Source organism: Neoarius graeffei, chromosome 5 (genome assembly GCF_027579695.1).
Source record: "Neoarius graeffei isolate fNeoGra1 chromosome 5, fNeoGra1.pri, whole genome shotgun sequence".
NCBI lineage: Eukaryota > Metazoa > Chordata > Actinopteri > Siluriformes > Ariidae > Neoarius > Neoarius graeffei.
Window position 1 is genome coordinate 12071179 of NC_083573.1, and position 22606 is coordinate 12093784.

Consider the following 22606-nt stretch of genomic DNA (forward strand, 5'->3'; position numbering starts at 1 on the left):
TCACCTGCAATTACACTGAAACGTTTCACCAGATTGAGGGTTATGTGTATTACTTCAAAGTTTTCACTCAAACAGGGTGGTGGTGGATAAAGGACAACATGTCTTACCACCAACTTACTTGCATCTCAGAGGGCCTGGAGTGTATATGGGTATCAGCTTAGGTATTTACATTACCAAGGCCCCTGTCAGTTTTAGCTGTGTGTGCCATTTACTTAACAGCCCTGCCCCCTCATCCCGTTATTGACTACTTTCACATTACCAATAATGCTTTGTGCCTGGGGGGGAACCAAAATATATGCAAGCTAAAACAACACGGTGTCACACACTGACCGTAATCTTTCAAATTTAAACCTCCCTAACACCTTCAAAGACATGTCAGAACTAATTAAATCAAAGCTTAAAGAAATCTGCAAAGCCTTTTCTGTGGACTTTGAGAAATCAATTGGTAAAAAAGTGCTTGTAAATATCGTATGCTTTGAACATCTCCTACTTCGGGTGACAGTCAGGAGCCTTCTTCATCTGTCAACACGGATGTTCCAATGATTACTTACCTTCAGACATGAAAAGATTGGCAGAAGAGCTTTGAAAGATCAACACTGATCATAGAGGAATCCACAGTGAAATTGTTTTTGCTGGGTGCTGTTTACAATGCGAAAGCCACAAGAAAAGACAAAATGCTTTGTGCATGGGAACATGAGCAAGGAATTCACTCAGTCAAATAAGTACACAGCAGAACTGTCAAATTTCTTTTTTATGTTGAAGTTGATTTTGATTTCCTTCACTCTGATTTTCCTTGAGCTCATATGCTACCAGATTATAACAATCTTTGGGCTGTTAGAAGAAGCTGTTTGGACTACAGGTTCAAATACTACATTCGGTCTACCTACATGAACACTAAAAAGGGAAGTACATGTAAGCTTTTTGAGATTCCCTGGAAATAGAGTTTGGATTTTGGATTCTCCTTGACAAAGGAGATGGCGAGCCAGAATGAACCAGATCACCTCCTTACCCCAAGGAGTTGGGCAAGATCACCTTTCACCTGAAGAGGAGACACCCCCAGTTCTTCATTCATTGCTTGGATACAGCAGTATGGTAGGACTGTTAAAGCCCCACAGTGACAGACTATTTGACTACTTCTTTTTTAACATGACCAAGAACACTCTGGACTGAAACTGTCTTGAGAATACCTGACTAAAGCTAGCTGAACTGACTACCACAAAGGGACAAAGTTGAACTGAAATAAATGGAACAAAGGAAACCTGAACTCTATTACGGTACATGCAAAGAGACATTTTCTTCCATTGCAAGTGAACTGTGTTAAGTAACCAGTTGATTTTTTTTTCAAATTGTGAAATACTGTTAAAGCATTTATTGTGGGATTGAATGCATTAGGTATGGTATCCATATGTTAGTTAACACTAGAATGCCAGCTTATTGAGAGAAAAAAAATAACCAAATAAGAGTTGTTTGTTTGTTTTTCTGAAGAGACCTTTTAATACAACATATTTTAAGTTTAAAGTACCCTATGGCTCCAGTTCCTTATTGGATCCATCATTCTCTCTTTTAACCCCTCCTATGAACTGAGACACTGGTCCTATACATTTGAGTATTCTGTGAACCTTTGGCGGGTTATGCTACATATGTCATAACACACATTATTCACATGGGCAAACTTTACCTTTCTCCCTCAACACACTGTAAGCAAGAAGGGCAACATATTTAGAGAAGCAGAGAGTTGCATGGCATAAATTGTATGACTTTTGTCAACTATGTGACACCTTATTTTTTCACATTTAAAATAATTAAAATGGAGCTACTGATATCCTTTAAAGTATCATGTACATCTACAAAGGTTGGAGTTTTACATGAAATCTCTTAAAACTATCAAAATAATCTGTATGTTTTATTATTAAAAAAGTTTTATAATTAAAAAAGTCTCTCTCTCATATATATCCTTTATGACAGTGCTGAACATATCACATGTATAACTGAAAAAATAAATCAATTCTTAAAATTATTTTTTAAACATTATATGGAAGAATAGACTCAAGAGTCCTTAAAATTGTATTTTACTTGAAGTGCAAGATTTAATAAAATAACTATAATGGCATCCAGTTGGTCCATATTATAGTTGACAAACTAAGTAGTGAAAACTAGCACTGAAGGAATAAACTTGAACCACTGATTGTTCTATTGAGAAAGAACAATGTTTTTGTACTTTTGTGTTGATGTAAAATGCACCTCAAATGATAGAACGACTCATACATCACAAAACAGGCAGAAGTTAAAAACCAGGAAATCTAAGAAGGCTTACAAATAAAGGCATAAATAAGAAATTAATCAAAAATTAAACTGAAAGTAAATGAAAACAACAGAAATCCTAATGACTGACGAAATAAGGGTGGAGACAAAATCAGGAAGAGGAAAAAAAATAATAATCATAATAAGAGTCTGAGCTGCCACATGATGGAAATGTGCCATGTGCTGAAGGGATTTATGACATCGATGTCCATTCACCTACTTGTCTGGTGAACCAAGTTAACATAAACCTGACTTTCTCTTTCTCATCAGGCTGAGAAACTGTTCCAGAGACTGAAAATACAGCTTGCAGTGAAGAATAAATCCATGGGGGAAGAATTCCACTCCATCATATAACATGGGAATATCCATTGGGTACGTTAACTGAACTGAAACAACAGAAACTTCTGAAACAATGCTTAAACTAAAGGCATGATAAGATATTGTCAAGATACACACAGAGAAGGGTATAAATATGAAGACTAATCGGGAACTAAAACTGAAAACAAATGGAAACAGTAGGAAAACCAACCAATGACAAAATTAGGCTTGGGACAATTGACGATCATATAAGGAATTGCCAGTAGATATCAACTACCATGATGAGTCATGCCAGATGAATTAAATGTCTTTTCGAAATGTGGTGTATGTAGCTTTAAGTTTGGCAAAAATAAATTGTATTGTATCCCATAATATGTGTTTTGTTTTTTGCCAATCTTGTAGAAGAAACATCTTTTTCTCATGTATCTTAGCTTCCCTTATCCATGCTGTGTGAGGGAAATTTAGTGGATGAACATTCCTATTCTCTGTGTTTCTGTATGTTGAGCCCAAGTGGCCTAATATACTGAGAAAGATGTTTTTTCCAATGTTGTAATCGCTTTTCTGTGGCCTTGGTGGTAATGAGCAGGGTGCTTGAGTTCGTCCTAACTACGCATCTTCTCATGATGTAACCACCTTTCCTGACCTCGGTGGTGATAAGCAGGGAGCTTGAGCGCTCCCTAACTTGCATCTGCCTGCACGTACCAAAGCATGCCAGGTGCACTCATTAGCAAAGCTTCATAGAAAATCTTGAGCCAATCACGTGAAGACATAAGCAGTGAGCGAATGCCTTCAGATTATAATAGATAACATTCCTAAAACACAACTCAGAGTGCGCATACTCTCGGCATCAGAAGTGGTGTCTTCTCTTCTTTTCTTCTTCTCTTTCCCTTCCTATTTTATATATCTGTTTATATGATCTACTATAATAAATAACTGAAAAGACGACTGCTAAGCGTTCTGAAGTGTTTATTAGAAATTTCCATTACAATTTGGTGTCCCTGGGTGGGCCCTATGCGTCTGATCCTCGGACGATGGAACACTCCCAAGGCTACGGTGCGGAGCTGAGAACTCGGATGAGAGACCAGACCGTCAGGGCTCACCGAACCAGTAAGTGATAACTTTGCATTCTTGTGTAAAGAAATTAGTGGAAACAGTATTTAAAGAATGATATAAGAGATGGACAGAGATTGTCCCAGTCAAGGAAGACTGATATAAGAGATGGACAGAAGTTTGTCTGAGCCCAGGAGGACTGCTAAGCTGTGGTACCATCAGCATGTTTGCCAAAACGGATAAAACACAATTTTGAGACAATAAACCGCGAGTAGTTTATTGGGTTGTGTAAGAGAATTATTCGCCCAAGTGACGACTGGGTAACGGCTCACCTACTTGAGCGAAGGAAGTACGGGTGCGTGTCTCGACAGACTCACATTCAGCGATTCGTAATTGGGAAAGAATTGAATCTTGCTCCCTTTGTTCTGTGTGAACAACTGGCCTGTCGGAGGAATGGGATAGAGAGGTTCAATCATGAAGTTGCAAAGACACACCGGTGTGCACGCAAAATATTGATGAATTAACAGAGTACTGTCCTCCTCCAAATTCTGAAACAGAGAAATAGATTTTGTACACATGCGTGAGTTGTCTTTGAGGTTGTTGTGCTAAATGATACCTACTTTAGTTTAAGGCAAATGTCAGATAAATTGTTTACTAATAAGAACACACCTAAAGGATTATTGTGTTGCATTTTTGGACATAGGCCAACCTGTTCTTCTTGTGATCCTGATAAATAAAACTCAGCCATTGTTGTCATAACCTATTGACATAATAGTGTACAATGAGGAACAGAAACGGTAAGTTAGGGAAAGAAAAGAAAAAGCAAGTAAGCCTGAAACTACATGTGCTATAATAAGAATTGGATGTTCCTATGACAGCCCAAACATCCAGTTTATGAAAACCTCGTATGGTGAGGATTGCTTAGCATAGTTTAATATATGGGTAAAGGACTCAGGATTCCCTGAAAAGGGCAGTTTTAGTCTCAGGCAGATAGAACAGTTAGAAGAAAAGTTGAAATGGAAGGAAAAAGAAGAGTCTGCAGATAATGTTAAGTTCTTAGGGGACTGGAGGGCATTTTCTGCATGGAAAGAAGAAACACTTAAGAGAGAGTACTGTTAGGACTGGGACTGTTTTGGCCTCTAGAGGCCGCTGTTATTTCATTTTCTTGTCATGTTTGTTTTGGCCTCTAGAGGCCGCCACTGTTTCTGTGTTTTATGTTTGTTGTTTTCCATGTGTCTTGTGCCCCGCCTAGTCCTCATTAGTGTCATCTGTGGCCTATTTTAGTTTGTGTATTTATACCCCTGAGTTCAGTCCTCTGGTCACAGAGTCTTTGTGCTGTTATGTTTAGCTCCAGTTACCTCTGTTCTGTGTTCCTTGCCGTTGTCTCTTTGGTTTTGCACTTTGCTTTTCTTTTTGGACTTTTTGGACTTTGTGTTTATTGTTTTTTGATCTTCTGAGTGTTGGTATTTTATCTTTTCTTTTCTAAGTTTTTGCTTTTGTATTTAACTTTGACCTTTTGGATATTTTATTTTTCCCTTCATCTTCTGAGCATTTTTTGGATTATATTTTTGTTTGGACTGTAAATATTGTAAATAAACTGTTTGATACTTTTCTACTTCCGCCTCACACCTCTGTACTTGAGTCATCCCCCTGGTGGCCTAGTGGGGGTTTGCTGGATTATCACACCAATGAACCAGGTTCGAATCCCAGCAAAACCCTAACAGAAAGACTCTGTCATGACCGACTCAGCAGAGGCTGCTTCAACTGTCTACCCGGCCAACCTTCAGGGAATTATGGCAGCTTTGACACGCCTCTGAGCAACCATGGACACTCATGGGCGAACGCTCACAAGCCAACGTGAGGCCCTTGCTCGCCATGAGGTACTGCTTCAGCAAATTGGGAAAACCCTGGCACAGCTGACACCTCTGCCTGCATCTCCTCATCCTGATCCAGCTCCTGTTCCTGCTCCAGTGCCTCCCGCCACACTGTCTCCTTCACCTCGCGAACCCAGCCTTCCTGCACCACAGAGGTATGACGGCAAGCACGGTGAGTGCCGGGAGTTCCTTGCCCAGTGCCAACTCACCTTTGAGCTCCAGCCTACCACCTACACTACGGATCGCTGCAAGATCGCCTTTGTGATAACCTTGTTAGCTGGTAAGGCACGAGCTTGGGCAACAGCTATCTGGCAGAGACGGGGACCCGAGTGCTCTGATTTTGAACTATTTGCTGAAGAGATGCTTCGGTCTTCGACCAGGCGGACATCAGTACCGATGCAGCCAGAAAGCTCATGTCCATCCGGCAAAGAGGAAGTGTCGTAGATTACGCCATCTTGTTCCAGACGCTCGCAGCAGTAAGTGGATGGAACGAGACTGCCCTGGTGTCAGCCTTCCACCATGGTCTGTCTGACCCCATCAAGGACGGCCTGGCCTCTATTGGATGCCCAAGTGACCTCAAAACTCTCATCTCACATTCTACTCATCTGGACAACAGGATGAGAGAACACCGCCAAGTCCTGAGCCTCCCCAGCCTGCCTGCCTCTACCTGCAGCCCGTCTACCTCCTCCAGTGACTGTCCTGAACCCATACAAGTGGATCGTACTCGCCTCTCCGCATCTGAGAGGGACCGCAGAAGGAGGGACAAGTGCTGCATCTACTGTGGCAAGCCTGGTCACTTCCGAGCATCATGTCCCAAACTCTCGGGAAAAGGACCGCCCCGTCCAGCCGAGGGAGGGTTGTGACGGGGCCTACCCTCTCTCCCGGACTCCCTGGCCAAGGAATCTACATCCCGGTCTCCATCTCCTAGGGTGAGTCTGTTCACTCTTGTCAAGCTTTGTTAGACTCAGGGGCAGCTGGGAACTTTATGGATATTCACTTCGCCCAAAGTATCAATGTCCCGACTGCACCTCTTGAAGTCCCACTGTCTGTGTCTGCCCTCGATGGCCAAGCGTTAGGTGATGGAAGAGTCACCCAAGTTACTTCTCCAGTCTTCCTCCAGTCTCAAGGTCACAAGGAAGAAATATCCCTGCACCTGATTCCTTCACCTGAGTGCCCAGTTATTCTAGGTCTTCCTTGGCTTACCCGCCACAACCCTCGTATAGACTGGGTCACTAGCTAGGTTGTGGAATGGGGCCCTGCATGCCATGCCTCTTGTCTGCTCTCTAGCTCTCCTGTGTCTCCTGCCGAGCCCCCTGATCTCACCGAGCTATCTCAAGTTCCCACAGAGTACTGGGATTTGAAGGAGGTATTCAGCAAGAGCAGGACCGCCATTCTTCCTCCGCACCGGGCCTACGACTGTGCCATCGACTTGCTCCCTGGGACTACCCCTCCTCGTGGCAGACTGTTTTCCCTCTCTCAGCCAGAACGCAAAGCCATGGAGGAATACCTCAAAGACGCCCTGGTCTCTGGGTTCATTCGACCCTCCACCTCACCTGCTGGTGCCGGCTTCTTCTTTGTCGGCAAGAAGGATGGGGGGCTCCGACCATGTATTGACTACAGGGGCCTGAGCAAGATCACTGTGTGCAACCGATATCCCCTTCCACTGATGTCCACAGCATTCGACCTGCTCCAAGGCGCCACCGTCTTCACCAAGTTGGACCTACGGAACGCATACCACCTCATCCATATCCGACAGAGAGACGAGTGGAAGACTGCCTTTAACACCCCGTCTGGGCACTACGAATACCAGGTGATGCCCTTCGGACTCACCAACACACCAGCTGTTTTTCAGGCCCTAATCAACGACGTCTTGAGGGACATGATTAACCTGTACATTTTTGTCTACCTTGACGACATCCTTATCTTTTCCAAGACCATGCAGGAGCACTGCCACCATGTCCGCCAGGTTCTCCAGAGGCTGCTACAGAACAATCTGTTCGCCAAGGCCCAGAAATGCGAATTTCATGTTCCCGAGGTCTCCTTTCTGGGTTTTATTGTACGGACAGGCCAACTCCAAATGGTCCCAGCCAAGACCCTGGCTGTCCGGGATTGGCCCACTCCCAAGTCCATCAAAGAGGTTCAGCGGTTCTTAGGATTTGCTAACTTCTACCACAAGTTTATCAGGAACTTTAGTTCTGTAGCAGCACCCATGTCGGACCTCACCAAAGGGACAGGTGGATCTTATGTCTGGTCTCCTCAGGCGGAAAAGGCATTCAAAGACCTCAAGGATCGCTTCTGCATGGCACCCATTCTGGTCCTCCCGGACACCTCCCAACCATTCATCGTGGAGGTGGACGCCAACAGTGGTGTTGGCGCGGTGCTCTCTCAACGTTCGGAAGGAAAGCTGCACCCCTGCGCTTACTTCTCCCACTGCCTGAGTCCTGCGGAGTCCCGGTACGATGTGGGGGATCGAGAACTGCTAGCGGTCAAATTGGCCCTTGAGGAGTGGAGGCACTGGCTAGAGGGAGCGCAACATCCATTCCTGGTTTGGACTGACCACAAGAACCTGGAGTACCTCCACCAAGCCAAGAGACTGAACCCACGACAGGCTAGGTGGGCCCTGTTTTTCAGTCGGTTTGACTTCACCCTCTCGTACCGCCCCGGCTCCAAGAACACCAAACCTGACGCACTGTCCAGGCTGTTCTCTGCCACTAACAGGGAGAGTGAAGTCGGGCCTATTATCCCTGTGTCCCAGATTGTGGCCCCTGTCCGCTGGGGTATTGAGGAGGCCATCCGATGAGCCAAACGCCAGGACCCCAGTCCTGGGATGGGGCCACCGGGCCTCTTGTACGTCCCACATCAAGCCCAGGCCAAGGTTCTCCAGTGGGGTCACTCTTCCCCTCTCACCACCCACCCGGGAGCTCGGAGGACCCTGGACTTCCTGAAAAGACGCTTCTGGTGGCCTAACATGGAGAAGGAAGTAAGGTCATTTGTCCTGTCCTGTGAGGTCTGCACCAGAACCAAGAACCTGTGACAGCATCCCCAGGGTCTCCTGCATCCTCTGACCATTTCCCGGCATCCCTGGTCCCACGTGGCAGTCGACTTCATCACGGGTCTCCCTGAGTCTCAAGGTAACACTGTCATTTTGGTTATAGTCGACAGATTCTCAAAGGCCTGCCACTTCATACCACTGTGCAAACTCCCTTCTGCTCTTGAAACAGCCAAACTTATTTTTAATCATGTCTTCCGAGTCTTTGGTCTCCCACAGGACATTGTCTCAGACCGAGGGCCCCAGTTCTCCTCCCAAGTGTGGCACGGGTTCTGCAAGGTCATCGGAGCCACTGCCAGCCTCTCCTCTGGGTTTCACCCACAGTCCAATGGCCAGACAGAGAGGCTCAACCAGGACCTGGAAACCACCCTGCGAGGCCTGGCTATGGATAACCCGACATCATGGAGCACCTGGCTGCCATGGGCAGAGTACGCCCACAACACCCTGCAGTCAATGGCCACCAAGCTGTCGCCATTCCAGTGCCAATTCAGGTTTCAGCCACCTCTGTTCCCGGACCAGGAGGAGGACATGGGGGTGCCCTCGGTCAATCAATATGTGAGACGGTGTCGCAAGACCTGGAGCAAGGTCAGGAAGACCCTCATACAGACCTCCAGAACCAGCCAGACTCAGGCCAACCGCCATAGAAGACCTGCCCAAGCTTTCCGCCCTGGGCAGTGGGTTTGGCTGTTCACTAAGGACCTTCCGCTGCGGGTGGAGAACCGCAAGCTTGCTCCTCGCTACATTGGCCCCTTCAAGGTGGTGCACAGGGTGAACCCTGTCTCCTACCGGCTCCAGTTGCCCCGGACTCTGAGGATCAACCCCACATTCCATGTTTCCCTGTTGTGGCCCATACTGACATCCACATATGCCCCTGCCCCTAGGAACCCCCCACCCCCCGCATCTTCCAGGGTCAGACTGTGTTCACCGTGCATCGCCTGCTTGACTCCCGCCGGGTCCGCGGCGGGCTGCAATATCTTGTGGACTGGGAGGGCTATGGTCCTGAGGAGCGCTGCTGGGTTCCCGCTCGGGACGTCTTAGATAAAGAACTGTGTCGGGACTTCCATTCGGCCCATCCAGATCGCCCTGGGAATGTCAGGAGACGCTCCTGGGGGGGGGGGGGGGGGGGGTCCTGTTAGGACTGGGACCGTTTTGGCCTCTAGAGGCCGCTGTTATTTCATTTTCTTGTCATGTTTGTTTTGGCGTCTAGAGGCTGCCACTGTTTCTGTGTTTTATGTTTGTTGTGTTTGAAATTTCAGATAGACCCTGACCTGGAGTCTGCCCCACCACCCCGACACACACTGCCTCCTCAGCAAGGTGGAGCATCACCCTCCTGGACCTGACCACATGCTCACCAGTGGGTCCACAAGGCTGTAACCTAAACTCTGAAGTTCTTCATCTTCCAATGGTGGAAGTGGCTGGAGCTGACAGTGTGCTTCTAGTCCACAGACCCTGGACAACAGCTGACATGAAGGAAAGCATGGCTTCTCTTCACAATGTGAGAGAGGTAGGAGGAAAGAGATTTGGTAATGAACTGTTGATGTTTTGCAGAGAATTCCGACTGATCACCCATGAACTTCGCCACCTGCTCATGACCAAGATGGGTATAGATTGGAACAAAGTTTCCGAAGGGTGGCTGAAAGCTGACCAGTGAATGACTACACCAGACTGGAGCGCGGCTGGCAATGGTGAGTATAGAGATACCATCACTGTTCTCTGTGCTCGTCTGTACAGTGCTTTCCCTTGAACATAGACATTACTAAGATCAGTATGTGTAAGCAAGAAGATGGTGAAGTGGTGTCAGCGTTTCTTGCCCATCTCACAGCTGCACATGTGAAACAAAAAAAAAAACACAGTGGCCTGACCAGGCCCATGAATCTGGCTGCAGTGGAGGGCACTCCTGAGCCTCACCAAGATCGAGCAGTACGCTGTGCATGCAGAAAGTCTGATGAAAAGAAAGGAGAAGACAAAGTCGGCACAAAGAGACCAAGACCTACACGCTGCCACTCTCACTCTTCTCCAGACTGCTCAGTCTGGACCTAGAGGAAGAGGTCGAGGTAGGGGCCGAGAGAGGACGACCTGGGGTGACTCGTCCTGGATAAAAGGTGCAACCTGCTACAATTGCAATCGGAAGGGTCACATCGCTCGAGATTGTCTCCACAGTAGCAGGCAGAAGCCCCGTGAGGAGTACAGCAAAGCAGACTGATGGGTGGACTCTGGGAATGGGCCCCACACAGAGAACAGGGGAGGTAACACACACACACACCTGATGATACACATAGACAGGAGCATTCCCATAATGTTAAACACATTAGTAGCATCACCTGCATGCAACAGCAAGACTACACAGAAATGCCCGATACACCAGTCCAGATAGATAGACCTGAAGTTGCATTAAGTTTGTTAAAATACACAACTACTCCCTTCTCTAAATTCCCTTGTATGCCCCTCACTATATGTGGGCATGTGTTAACCTTTTTAGTAGATTCTGGAGCAGGACACTCAGTGATACAACATGGGGTACTTCCAGTAGACCCACCGCTCAGCTCAAATTCTATTCAGACAATGGGCATCTCAGGACGACCTGTAACCGAAACTTTCTCAGTCAACCTCCCGTGTGAAAGCGAGGGAGGAATAGTTACGTCCCACTCATTTCTCATCTCACATACATGTCCAGTCAATGTGTTAGCATGTGATTTAATGTGCAAATTAGGAGTAAATCTCACGTCCACTCCAGATGGACTAACTATTGAAGTAAGTGAAATGTGCGGTGTGCAGTATGGGTTTGGAACAGTGGCGGCTGGTTGTCTTTCAAACAGGGGAGGCTGGTCGGTTACGATATTTCCAGATTTTAAATGAAAAAAGAAAAAACATCAATTTTGCCCATACTCTTGCCTCTGATCTGGCTGATTGTTGGCAGGGTCACAAACTGTGAAATAACAGGTTATTTTGGCCCATTAGCCTACTGTCCAATATACATGATGGTGGTGTTGGGGGGGTATATTTTAACATTTTATATTTTAAAATTGTGGCATGTTGTTTAAAAATTGATCATTATTGAAAGCAGCTCTTTGTCAGGAACCTCAGCAGTAACAGAAGAGTGTTCTGGAATAGGCACAAGCACTGACCTTGGGGAGCCAAACATAGAGCTGGGTGCCACACATTTCATTCAATGACACTTTCCCTATATTTTACTTATTTTGACTGAGAAATGTTTTATTGACAATTTTGATAACCCTTCACTTTTAATCCAGGTCTGTAGTGTGAAATGTTCTCAGCTGTGTTTTTGTTTAAAAATGTTTTCCAAATTGTAGCTGTGTTTAATTCATATCCAGAAAAATATATATTCCAATATAATATACTCAGCATAAACATTTTAAATAGATTCTATATTTTTGGTCCATCCATGACATATTACTAAAGTAGCCTATTTACTGTTGTTGATGTGGGTCACTTGCTGTTAGCCAATTCACTTTCTCGTACCAGGAGAGCTGAAAGGAACGCATATTATTCCCTACCTTTTTCACCAAGTCAATTTGAGGCGTTGGTCTACCCTGCTCTTTAATTTTAATTTTTTCCTCGAAAGGAAGACTGGCAAATGGATTCGCCAAAATTAAATCAGCAATGCTTGGCATCCATGCGCAGCTTTCTTGCTAGCTGACTAGCCCCCTCAAGTTCAAGTTCAGTCACTCAAATAAATGAAATTTCTGGAACTAAGATAGCAAACTTGACAACACTATATTTACACTTTATTTACAATGAAAATATATACAAACTAAAAAAAGCTGGTAGAAACTGGATGTAATGAATGAAATCGAAATGTAAGCTGATCTCTTACAATACACCACAGCACTTGCGAATCCGCATGGGACTGAACTGAAATTCACCGCTGCCTGTCTATATTTGAAATGAGCTGTCAATCAAAGAAAATATCCGGCCGCTTTCACCAATCACCAGTCTCCTCGCGGAAACTGCCATGTCCCTCCGACTGTGAGTCCGGTGGGCAGGCGTTTTCGCAGTATTTGTCCAATAACTGTCTTGCATTTTGAGATTGAAAAGCGCATAGCTCCCAAATGCCATTGAAGTCCACTGAGGCTGGGAGTCCGTGGGACTCCGTGGGCGGGCGTTTTCGCAGTATTTGTCCAATAATCGTCTTGCATTTTGAGATTGAAAAGCGCATAGCTTCCAAATGCCATTGAAGTCCACTGAGGCTGGGCTGCATCGCGTTGTCACGAGGGGGAAAAACTCACGCACACATTAGGCGAACTGGGGAAAGTTATAACGGAATGATTTCGCACTGTAGTTGGGTTGAGCACATATATTTCTATGATTCTGGATCTGAAATTGCAATGTTATAAGGTCGGCTATAACATAAGCCTAGTGCAATTCATCCTACACGATGTTTGTCATTTTTAGAGGAGGCTGAGCCTCCCTCGTTGTCTTAGAGCAATCGCCCGTGGTTTGGAAGCCCTCTGTATGTGTATGTCTGGCGGCTCTGCTCAGATCAACTCGCACAAACTCCAAAACACCTTGTACAGCTCGCACACTTGAACACCTCATCAGTTGACACAGATTATATGAAAGAGGAAGCACATTGCACAGGCATTGCACAGCACATGTTCACCAAGGGCAAGATGTAGAGTTTGAAAAGACTTGGTTTGCAGACCCCCACACACGTGAAAGATTGACCCTCAAAACTACATATTGGTCTAAACAGTATTGCGCTGTGCAGGTCCATTTTACTCGTTGTCCAAACAGCTGCATCAATGCTCATCACAGTGTTCTCAAACATGTTATACGCAGCCTCATGACAGAGGACTCTGAGGTTGACTGCTGCCAACATGATCTCTTTGACATTGTTAATTATATACCCCATGTCTCATTAGCAAAACCGCGAGACGCCTATTGGAAAGACGTGGGGAAGTGGGTCAAGAAGTGTGCAGCCAATGGCAATGAGTGGTCCCAAACAGAGGACCCTAGTGTGTTGTTTTGCCAAAAGCTTGGGGTCTACAAACAAAGTCATGCTATGTGTGTGTATGTTAAGCGCAGCGTAATATTAGCCACTGATGACCAGGGTCCTGGGGACCCCGGCCATAGTGGCCTGTTTGTCTCTGTTTCCACAGGCATAACTCCAGCAGAGGTGCTGTGAAACAGTAGTGGTGAATTCAGAAATGCGGTCATCCATTTCACTCATGCGTTGCTCTTGTTCTCCCAGGAGACACTCTTGTGCCAATAATGCAGCATGCCTCTCTCCTTCACTGCATCCATGGTGATGGCGAAGTAATCTGAAAGGAATGCAGGTGACAGATGGGTGCCTGAATTGAATTTTTCAGGATACCATATTCTTTCAACAAATTCACTGCTTTCTCACCACACTTTAGACAGCCCAGGATATGAAGTTTGTCTTCAGCAGAGAGTATTTTATATTTACAAGTAGTCATGACAACAATGCTTACAGAGTAAAGATTTGAGTAAAACTGCTTTTAGCTCAGAAAATAAATTCCTTTTAAGTCAGTCTTTGCCGTTCTTGATAATTGTTCATGATTGACACCGAAGCAAGGCTAGTTAAGTCTTTGTTAACTTGACTTTGGACTTGGGAGCACACGGCTCAGTGATTTTTTTTTTTTTAAGACTCTGACTCATTGTCACTGAAGGTGGGGGACACAAACTTTTGTTATATGAGAAATTTCATAATAAAAGAGTTCATTATAGCGGGGTTCCAGTGTACAAACAATGTCAGTAGCCAGACAAATAGCACAAGTACAAAGGCTTGGTTAAGTAAGGCAAGGGAACACTGATTGTTGACTTCACAAATAGGCATTGTCCAAAGTCTGTTTATATAGGGTAATAACTGTATTTTCAGTATCCCGAAAAATTCAAGTCTGTTTATATAGTGTAATGAGGGACAGGTGTGCATAATTAATACTCAGGAGACTGAGAGCAGTGAGGTGCAGGATGGTCGTTGTAGTCTGTGGCAGCCATATTTGAAGGCCACTGAGAATTCTCGTTAGTAGAGTCTTGAGTGCGAGCAGGTGCAGATGTGACATAGTGTCCTTCAAGCAGGTCAAAACAGATGTCATTAAATGTTATGAAAATATAAATAACAAATCTGTAATAAAAAAAAAAAATCATGTACCATGTGTGTGTTCCTTTCAATAATTGTAATATTTTCAGAAAGCAAAATAAAGCCTTTAATGGTTGTGGTATTTATTTATTTTGAGGTTGCTGAGTTTGTCAGACACAATATTCCTCTTATAATATGAACAATTATTATTTTTTATTTATAAATGAACAACACATCAATCTTTTTAACTGTTCTTATTGCTTGTCTGTGAGACTCGAATCTGAAGGACAGAAGAGTTTATGCTTTCTGGTTTCTCAATACTGACATTCAGTGGCGGCTGCTGGTTTTTAAAACAGGGGAAGCCCATTTTACGCATTCATCGTAAAACCTGTAGGCCGGATATCAAAGCATAGAAAGGTGTGCCCCATTAGCATAGTGAACTAGACAACCCTACCTAGTGGCAGAAAGTATTTTTGCTTGTATATTTCATGTTATAGTCTGGCTTGCCAGGCTAGTGCCTCATATCCTTAATCAAAAATATCAAGCATCCAAAAATCACTGGCTATTCAACGAAGAGCCTTGAACATCATACCCTGATATGCAACACAGAGTCTTTAACACAACACCCAGCTGTGCAACACATCCTTGAACATCTTCTGCAACACAGTCTGGAAATTCATAACCAGGTAGGCTATGCAACACACAGAACCTTGAATATTATATCCAGGTATAACCTATAACACAGAGCCCACCATTCTCTTAACATTACTGAACAATATACACACTTCAGATTCATGAACATGAACACTATTTATACACAAATTCTGCCCTCCGCTCCTTTTCCAGAAAATGGTCTGTGACCCTGTCATACCAGCTGGTTGTGCTTTCCAGAGACTTTACCAATTTTAGCAGCTAGCACTGCAGATCCCAATAAGGCTCAAGCTAGCCTACAACCACGTTGATTGAACTACAAATGAAATAAATGAGTGAATTCACGAATGATCAAACTGTTAATGGAGCACAACAAGTAATATTTACATTTATTTACAGAGTAATGTACAGAGACATCAATGAGAAGAAACGTTTATATGAAAAGAAATTCGGACAGCACTTTGGCACACGACTACACTTTCTCGACATCCGCTAGGGACTGACTGATCATGCTTCCGTGTTCCTCGCCGAAGTACCGCCCTCCTCATGTCTTTCAAACACTACCTCCAATAATCCTTTATCAGCCCGGCTTCTTGTCCCTCCCACTGTCTCGTTTAGTCCCAGAGAAGCCCAGCTTCCCTGGAAGTGACGATTTTGTTGATTTTAACCAATAATAACTATCCGAAATTGGCTGTTCAGAGCCGTCTCATAGACTGCAATGGATACCCGGCTGCCAGTCAGTGTTGCCAGATACTGCTGACATTTTCCATCCCAAAATATGTTCAAAACCTGCCAAAATGCACTTAAAACCGCCCAATCTGGCAACACTGCTGCCGGTCCATAGAGCCCATTGAAATAAGAAAGGTTACAGCCTGGCAGCAAAGGTGATTCTCGTAGCGAACTGCAAGTTTGTCAGACATCACTCAAATAAGTTACAGGATAGTTATGAACATAAATACAATCTTGGGCATATATTATGTTATGCAAGTTATTGTTTTAATGAGAATTCAACGTCGTAGACGCCACAGTTTGGGGAGAGAATTTTAGGGGAAGCTCGGCTTCCCTTGTTGTCTCTGAGAAATCGCCCCTGCTGACATTGGCCCTTTTATCCCCCTGGTGGTCTAGTGGCTAGGATTCGGCACTCTCGCTGCTGTGATCCGGGTTCAATTCCTGGGTGAGGAAAAGACTTGGGGAAGCCATGGCTTAAATGTTAGAGATTCAGGAAAATGTGTGGGTGGTGGACAGAACTAGGTGGGGGAAGTGAATGAACACTCCCCTACATCCATGGCTGAAGTGCCCTTGAGCAAGGGCATTAGTAAAGGCAAAAATAAAAATTCCTTAAAAATCTCAGTAACAAGAAAAAATAGTTGTTCTTTGTCTCATTAACTTCAAGAGAAAGTGAAAAAAGAGAAGTAAGTGAGGCCACAGGCAAATAATTTGAACAGGTGTCTTCTAAAATATGGTGACCACAACTCAATGCAATGTGCCATGACGTAGGTGCCAGTTCTCGAGACTGTGTCCATGTTCTTTATATTTATTCTTTTTATAGTGAGTGAGCAGGTAATGAGCATGACAACAAAAGGACAGTTTCAAGAATTCAGGAAAGGTCCCCTCTGTTGGCATAGTGGTTAACTGTCACAAATGGATGTGACAAATCGAAAAAGTTTGAGTGAAAATTATTTCAGACATACATACAGTACATGCATGCATGCATGCATGCATACATACATACATACAGTACATGCATGCATACATACATACATACATACATACATACATACATACATACATGCATGCATACATGCATACATACATGCATGCATACAGACAAAATTACAAAAAGGGATAAAACAACAAGAGGTTTCACATTTTCCAGCTCATATGAATGTGCCTGTTTTGAGGTTTGGATGTGGTGAAGAAGTCGTTACAGGTTCCTCTAGTACCACAGTAATGATGTGATAAATATATAAGACATAAAAATCTGGCATTAATATTTGATTATAGGTCACATTTAATGTTGCACACAAAGTTTTTGGTCCTGAAATCCTTCTTGTGCTGGAAAACTTAAGGTTACTGTTCCAGAAAGTGCTGACATTTATGACCTCCTTCCATCAATGTTGAGTAAATATGTTCTCAAGGAAAATGTCACCATATTAACAATTACACACTTTTTTTTTTTTCAGGTGCAGCATCTGTTGTACAAGTCCCTGTGTATGTTTTTGGTCTAGAAAGTGTAATATATTAGGATGGGCACATTATTATAAACCTTGCAGGCCAAATTCCAATTACAGCTGCTATTATTGAAAACAATTCAACACTGTCTGACTGCTTGTCTTTGTTACACACTAAGCCACTTTATTTTTTATTCAATACTTACCTCTTATGAGAAAAAAATGATCTTACCACAAGCTTTCCTGGGACTCAGCAAGCTCAATACATTGAAATATAACCACAACCTCAGTGCTGCTGCATACAAGAGCATTAGCTGTTCGCTGGGCAACCTAATGGGCAAACGTCATATACGTCTCCATAGAACTCTAGAGTTGTCATGAAAAGAAAAAAACAGAAGTGTGAAAATCAGAGACCTCAAACATTAGTATCTCATTTCAGTTTTGACTTTGCAACAGAAAGGACGAGTTTATTATTGAATTATGTGAGTATGCAGCAGAATTGTTATCCCAGATAACTACACGTATTATATGAATCACTTCTTATTTGCAGTGTAAATGTTGCTTGTTTTGTTATTTATTTTATTAAATGCTGAATATATTGCATGCATATTGAATGTATTAATTGCTGAATGCAATTATTTGGGCTATATCTCTTGTCTGTTTTGTGTTCACAGCTAAAACATGTATGCTTAACTACAGACTGCAGTTCAGTGGTTTACTGAATCATATTTTTGAGCTAGCAATTAACATTACAGGTGGTTTACCAAGCTTTCAGTTTGCATGACTATTTCCTAACAAATGTCAATGATGAACAGCACTGGCTGGAGAACCGGCTGTGAAACCAGTCTCCGGTGGTGCTCACTGACGCGATAGAATTTGGGTGACGCTGGTCTGAGAGGCATGAGTCTGGCCGAGACTGACTAGACTGGGTTTAGGTTTGAATCGACATTAGTGTTCAGCTGGAGTGTGGCGGGGGAGTGTGAGAGAGAGGGTTTTCAACACTAAGAGGACTGATGGACTTTTCCAAAAAGCTAAGTGTTTGTTTACTATCTATTTGTTGCAGTACCAGATAAGAGTAAATGGCAAAAAGATCTTGCAATGAATTAGAAATTGAGGAAATAGAAAACAATTGTAAAAACATGAGAACTGATTCCACTGTAACTGTGGTACTTAGTGCCACAGATCCAACAATCAATCTAGCTAAGGTCAACCCATATGAAATTTGGCAACATCTTAGTAAAAGAGTTGGAGAAAATATTGAAATTTCACCAATAGGGAAAAAAGTTAAGGTGCAAATACCAGAAAATAAACTGACCTCTATAACAAGCCTGAAAAAATTGACTAATATTGATGTCAATGTAAGTAAACTGGAAGAGTACAATGAGATCAGGGGGGTGATACATGGGGTGGACCCTGGCTTTTCAGAGGAAGAACTATTAGAGGGATTTAAGGAATGTAACAAAGATTTGACAATAACCCAAGTTTTCAGATTCAAAAAGGGTGGGAACCCAATACCAACAATTATGATAAAAATGAAAGAAAAATCATTATCAGAATTTTTGAAATTTGGCTATTTACAATTCAGAGTAAAGGAGTACATTCCTCGACCCATTAGGTGCTACAACTGTCAAAGATTTGGTCATACTGCAAATAGTTGCAACTCCATCAAAAGATGTAAAAAATGTGGGCTAAATCATAATGTAGAGGAATGCCATGAACAGTTGAAATGCCCAAATTGTGGGGGCTCTCATGAAGATAGTTCAATTGAGTGTAAATACTTTTTGGAGGCCAAAGAAATTATCAAAATTAAGTCTGTCCAAAAGGTGTCTTATGCTGAAGCAGTCAGAAGTGTCAGAAAAACACAAATAGAAACTTCTAAACCTGATGCTTTCCCAAATAAACAGGATAAACAAAATGTCAATCCCCAAGAAGATAACAACAATTTCATTAAAGCAACGGACTTGGCCATCCTCCTTTTCAAGATATTTACAACTTTCTCAGAGATGAAGAGTACAATGACTAGCAGAACTTTCTTTGTAACTCAAATGGTTGCCAATCTAAATGAGTTATTAGACCTTCACTTGAATAGAGATGAAATTTTAACATCTCTCGGAATTGGAAAAACAACTGAACTTTCTAAAACAAATGAAAATAAAACTACCAAAAATACATAATGAACAATGGTTTACATATTGCAATGGAATTGTAATAGTTTCCTTAATAAAACTCTAGAATTCAAACAGTATCTTAATTCTTTAGATAGTCTCCCTGATTTGATATGTCTTCAAGAATCATTAATTAAAAATAAAATAACTACTTTTGATAATTATACAGTACTATTTGCAGATACAAATAGAGGTTTAGCTTTCTTGATTCGTAAAGATATTTCTTTCTCATCTTTCCAAACTCTTAATCTTAATTGTGAAGCAATCTCTGTTAAAATCAATACTTCTTTAGGTATTATTAATGTGGTAAATGTTTATTGTTCTCCATCTTTTCCGTTGAGTGTTGAAGACATGAATACTATCTTGAATTTAGAAAACTGTATCATTTGTGGTGATTTCAATGCTAAAAGTGTTCTTTGGGGAAGTCCTTTTTCTGATCTTAGAGGCAGAATAATTGAGGGAGTATTGGAGAATTGTGATACTGTTTGTCTTAACACAGGTTCTCCTACCAGAATTTGTAATACTGGAGTTTCACATATTGATTTATCTTTTGCTTCCCCTAATATAGCCTGTCTATCTAATTGGGAAGTAACTAATTTTGATGGAGGTAGTGATCATAATTGTATTTCAATGGAAATTAAGTGTTTAGTTCCATATGAGAAATTAGGTATTCCTAGATGGATTTTTTAAAAAGGCTGATTGGGACAAGTTTTCTAAACTTTGTGATGAAAATTTTCAATCTATTGATTTTGATAATTCAGATGTTAATGAATTAACAATAAAAATAATAGAAGCTATTCATTCTGCTGCAATATCTAGTATTCCTAGATCTAAAGGTGTTGGTAAAAGAAATAAAGGCTTTTGGAATGATGAATGCCAACAAGCTGTTAATGATAGAAATATTGCAAAACGCAATGCAATGCATAGTTTTAATTCAAATGATTATATAAATTTCAAATGTAAAAGGGCTATGGCTACAAAAATTATTAAAGAAGCTAAAAGAAATCATTGGCATTCCTTTTGTTCTACTTTGAATGAAAGATCAAGGCTATCTAAAATTTTGAAAGTTTTGAAAAATCTGGATAATGTAGGAAAAAATTAAAAAATCCCAGAATTTAGAAAAAATGATGGTTCTTTTACAAATGGTAATGCACAAAAGGTAGAAGTGTTAGTTTCTCATTTTGCTAAAGTTAGTAGTGATGAAAATTATACTGATACTTTTAAAAAACATAAACAGTCTTTTGAGAAAGAAAATGAAAATATTTTTTCATTTAGATCTAATGATGATTCATCTTATAATATTGTATTTTCCTTGTCTGAGTTTCGAAGGGCTTTAAAGAAGTGCAAGAACTCTTCTCCTGGAGGTGATGAACTATGTTATCAAATGTTTAGAAATATGTCTTCTTTTTCTCAGAAATTTATAGTAGAATTTTTTAATATATCTTGGAAATATGGAGTGGTTCCCTCTTGTTGGAAGGAGGCTATAGTGGTGCCTATTCTTAAACCAGGAAAACTGAGTTCAGATCCTGCTTCCTATAGACCTATTGCTTTAACATCAAATTTCTGTAAATTAATGGAAAAAATGATTGTCGCCAGACTAAATTGGTTTTGTGAAAAGCATAATTTATTTAATAATAATCAATCTGGCTTTCGACAGAAAAGAAATACATTGGATCATCTTTTAAGATTGAGTGATAATATAATTAAAAGTTTTGGTAGAGGTCATAAAGTCTTGGCTGTGTTCTTAGATATTGAGAAAGCTTATGACATGGCATGGAGAAAAGGTATCCTCTTTAAACTTCATAAAATGGGTTTCTCTGGTAATATCTTCAGTTGGATATCCTCTTTTCTTACTGATCGTTACATCAAAGTTAGAGGAGATGCTGAACTTTCTTCTTCTGTTGAAGTGCAAAATGGAGTTCCGCAGGGAAGTGTGATCAGTCCTTTCTTATTTCTTGTTGCAATTAATGATTTATATCCTTCAAATGTATCTTTTTCCATCTTTGCTGATGACACAGCTATTTGGAAATCTGGTAGTAATGTTGAATTTCTTCAAAGAAAAATTCAATCTGCTTTGGATTATATTCAAGATTGTTGTAATAAGTGGGGTTTTAAAATTGCTGAAACCAAATCTTCTGTTGTTTTATTTCAATGTGGAGGTTCTAAGAAGGTTCTCTTGAAATACAATAATAATAATTTAAAAAATGATAAATCTGTAAAATTTTTGGGTCTACATTTTGATTCTCGCCTCAATTGGAAAACTCATGTTGATTATTTATTAGGTAAATGTAGGAAACGTTGTAATTTATTAAAAGCAATATCAGGCAGTAGATGGGGATCCGATAAAGAATCAATGGTATTAGTTTATAAGGCAATTGTGTTATCTTGTTTAGACTATGGTTGTGAAATTTATGATACTGCATGTATAACTAGGAAAAGGTCTTTAGATGTTATACAAAATCAATGTCTCAGAATATGTACTGGAGCTTTAAGATGGACCCCTATTGCTGCATTAGAAGTAGATTGTGGGGTGATGCCTCTGGACCTTCGAAGAGAACTCAAATAGGCAAAGTGTGCTCTAAAATACCGGTCTTTGGTTAATCATCCTACTACCTCTTGTTGTACTGAAGAACAAAATTGTGATATAAATGTCAATTTTAGACCTATTCTATCTAAAGTTGGACATCTTGTTAATGGTTTTCCAAAACCAGAAACTATTCCCCTAGCTGACAGTTTTCCTTTTTGGGAATATCCATCTCCTGAAGTGGACCTTGAGCTAAAAGAAAAGTTAAATAAGAAGTCTGATAATATTCATGTTATGAAATATTTATCGAGGGAACACATGAGAAAATATTTTGGAAGTTTAGAAATTTATACTGATAGATCTAAAGCTGATGAAAAATGTGCAGCAGCATTTTATATTCCTGCTTTAAAGTTGACACAATCTTTCAAAATTGGTAATGGAT